The following is a 3,814-nucleotide window of genomic DNA, read 5'->3' on the forward strand; positions in this document are numbered from 1 at the left end:
TCGCTATTCTAGTTTTAGGACATAGATTTTTATTCTACTTCTTATCTAAATTTCTTAAAATTACGAAAATTTATTTTGAGTGGTTAAATTGATAGACATCAAAATTTTCTGGTTCGTAGTAATAGTTGGATTTGTACGTGGACCGGGTTATTGGAGCCAAACAGTACTCAATTATATTGAGACCAAACGAATCCTGCCCCTCTGCTGCATCTTTTGGCTATTCGAAACGTGGGCAAAATCAGAAAAGTCTATTGATTGGATAACTTATTATAATTTTTCTTTCCTTTTAAAAACTAATAGGATATTCAGTGAATGCACCGAGCAAGACGTTCACCACCTTTTGTACGTTCACCACCTGTAACTAGATCAAGACATTTAGCAAATATTGTCGCCGTTGATTTTTCTTTAGAATCGTCATCTAGTCGAACAAGAACTCCAACTCAAATTTCCGATAATCCATCTTTTGAACCCGACTTCACAATTAAGAACCCGGAGCATATTCAAGGACAATTCCAAGATATTGAACCACTAATTATTCCTCCTGAGCCACAAACCATTAAATCAGAATCCTCTAGTGATTCGTATTCAACAAATTCAATTATGGAAGTAACGGAACCTCTAAGTATGGAAGATCGAATGAGAGCCACACGCACGGGCCAAGGTCACGCCATTATTAAGCCAGAAGTTAATGCGCCAGATTATGAAATCAAAGGACAAATTCTACACATGGTAACTAACCAATGCCAATTCAGTGGTGCACCGAATGAAGATCCTAACGAACACCTTCGTACGTTTAAAAGAATTTGTACACTATTCAAAATCCGAGAAGTGGAAGATGAGCAGATCTATCTCATGTTGTTTCCTTGGACTTTAAAAGGAGAAGCCAAAGATTGGTTAGAATCGTTACCTGAAGGGGCGATTGACACATGGGATGTCTTAGTTGAAAATTTTTTTCAAAGATTCTTTCCGGCATCTAAAGCCGTGAGACTTCAAGGAGAAATTGTTACGTTCACACAAAAGCCAAATGAAACATTATATGAGGCGTGGACAAGATTCGGAAGGATGTTGAGAGGATGTCCTCAACACGGTTTAGACACTTATCAAATAGTACAAATATTCTACCAAGGTGTCAACGTTGCTACACGAAAAGACATCGACATAACAGCTGGTGGTTCCATTATGAAGAAAACCGCAACTGAAGCTTACAAAATTATTGATAACACAGCCTCCCACTCGCATGAGTGGCACCAAGAAAAAGATATTTTTCGTTCATCTAAAGTGGCTAGAGCCGATTCTAGCCATGACTTTGATTCCGTTTCAGCAAAAATAGATGCTTTCGAAAGACGAATGGAAAAGATGAATAAAGATATTCACGCAATACGAATCAGTTGTGAGCTATGCGGTGGACCACACTTATTGAAAGATTGTCACATTGAACCAACATTGGAACAACGAGAGAATGTTTCCTATATGAACCAAAGGCCTGGAAATAATTATCAAAATAATTATCAACCGCCAAAGCTAAACTTCAATCGAAATCAAAACATTCTTTACAATCCAAAAGGACCCGAAAATAACTGGTATAACCAACAAGGTCCGAATAACCAACCAACTCAAAACAACACTTTCAATCAACAAAGACCTGGCTTATATAAACCACAACAACAAACCGAAGAGAAAAAGTCAAATATGGAAGACGTGGTATTCAAGCTAGTTGAATCTCAAACACAATTTATTGAAACTCAAACCCAAACGAACGAGAGATTTGATCAGTCATTAAGAACTCAACAAGCTTCCATTTTGAATCTAGAAAAACACGTAGGTACTCTTGCTAGCATGATGAGTGAGAGGGAACAAGGAAAGCTACCGAGTAATACTGAAGTAAATCCTCGGAATGAGAATGTTAATATGGTTTCAACGAATTCTGAAAAACCAGCACCAGAAGATGGGAATGTTTTAGATGAGAGTAACAATGAAGAAGTTACACCACCACCACCACCCGAGTATGTAAAGCCAGTGGTGGCACCATACAAACCACCCATCCCGTTTCCAAGAAAAGGAGTTGAGTATGAGCAAGTAATAAGTAATAAAGATTGTGATACTTCTGGAAAGAAGAAGAAGAAAAAGAATAAGAAAGTATAAGAAACAAAAGCCATAGAAGTAAACCCGGTGAAGACAGTTCCACCAAAACCTCCACCTAGAGTAGGTGATCCGGGTGAATTTATTGTTCCCTGTCTACTTAGTGATTGTGTCATGTATGATGCACTAGCAGATTTAGGTGCAAGTGTAAGTGTTATGCCTCTTTCATTATATAAGAGATTAGGAGTAGGTAAGTTAAGTCCAACGGATATGAGTGTTCGACTCTTTGATCAAACCATTAAGCACCCAGTTGGAATTGCTGACAACCTACCCGTTCAAGTAGGCAATTTAACCTTTCTAGTCGAATTTATTGTCATTGACATAGAAGAGGACCCAAACATTCCTCTAATTTTAGGTCGGCCATTCTTAGCGTCCACCAAGGCGTTATTTGATGTAGGAAATGGAAGAATGACACTTAAAAGTGGTGACAAATCGATCACCTTTATGATTCGAAAGTCTAAATCTCCACCAGCCAAAACCGTTGAACCAGTAAAAACAATTGGTAAGAACCATGTGTTTTTACCAACTCCAACGGTAATACTTAGCAATAATGAAACGCCTAAGTGTGGGGAAAATGAAGTAACACCTAATGATGACATGATAACAAAGAACCCCGTTGTTGATACGAAATTTAATGATCCCGTTATTAATAGTTCAATGAAGAAACTTATTAAACGGATTCGCGATGCTAGAACCAAGGGGAACTTTAAGTTATGTAACCGGTTAGTATCCAATCTATCACCTAAAGAAAAGGAGAAACTAGTTGAAATTGTGGAAATTACACAGGAATCCGACCAATGGCTTAAAGAAAAAGTCACGGATATGCAAGTTGATTATGGACCAAGAGAAATTAACAATGAAGTTAATCACAATTTTGACACCATGGCTACCTAAGTGTGGGGAGATTCAAATGTTCTAAAAAGAAAATGCTATCTAGAGTTAGTTGTTCTGTTCTCGTGTAGTTCCGAGAATGGAACCCGATTGGTCTTTCCCTAGCAGACCCTAAAGAACTAGTCTTCTCCCCCCATTCTGATTTTTTTTTTTTTTTTTAGGTTTTTACAAAATGAAGACTGCCTGTGAACTAAACCATGGTCTAATGCTACACGCTTTGATCACTAAACGTAATAATGACATACTACCGAGTGAAATAGTATCAGTAATCAGAGAAAGAATGGACGGAGTTAGAAAAGAATCCAGATGCGAAGATAATAAGTTACAATTTGGTAAAGGAAAATCAAAATCCGCAGCGAAAAGAAGAGCACGACACCTAGAAAGATGTCACAAATGCGGAAAATGGTCACATGGAGGTAAATGTTCAAATAATCAAACCTATTCAAATACCGAATTTGTTACTTTATGCAGAGACGGACCGTTCATATGTTTAGAAGAAAAGATACTGAATGCTCGAGGTTACGCCTATGTAGCCATGGAAAACCAATTAAACCGACTATCTTATGAATGGGATAGATCATATAACTAAGAAATCTATTTCACAGGTATGTCTGTACAGTTTTTATTTTTAACCTTTTGATAATAAACGCTAATTTGTTCGCTAAAAAGTATTAAATTGGTATTGAATAAAATTAGGTTTGGCGACCGAAATTATTGATATCATTCAAAAATTTATTACATCACTGCGAAATTTAACGTTTATTCTTAAGGTATAAATATCTTT

At 37.0% G+C, this 3,814-nt stretch overlaps 1 non-coding gene across 1 annotated transcript; it reads right to left on the reverse strand.

The window, feature by feature from the left end:
• Positions 1-984: 984 nt before the first annotated feature.
• LOC139856383 (small nucleolar RNA R71) lies at positions 985-1,091 on the reverse strand. The gene has a single exon (XR_011761868.1). It is a non-coding gene; the product is annotated as a small nucleolar RNA R71 (small nucleolar RNA).
• Positions 1,092-3,814: the final 2,723 nt, after the last annotated feature.

The sequence above is a fragment of the Rutidosis leptorrhynchoides genome, chromosome 6 (genome assembly GCF_046630445.1).
Source record: "Rutidosis leptorrhynchoides isolate AG116_Rl617_1_P2 chromosome 6, CSIRO_AGI_Rlap_v1, whole genome shotgun sequence".
Classification (NCBI taxonomy): domain Eukaryota; kingdom Viridiplantae; phylum Streptophyta; class Magnoliopsida; order Asterales; family Asteraceae; genus Rutidosis; species Rutidosis leptorrhynchoides.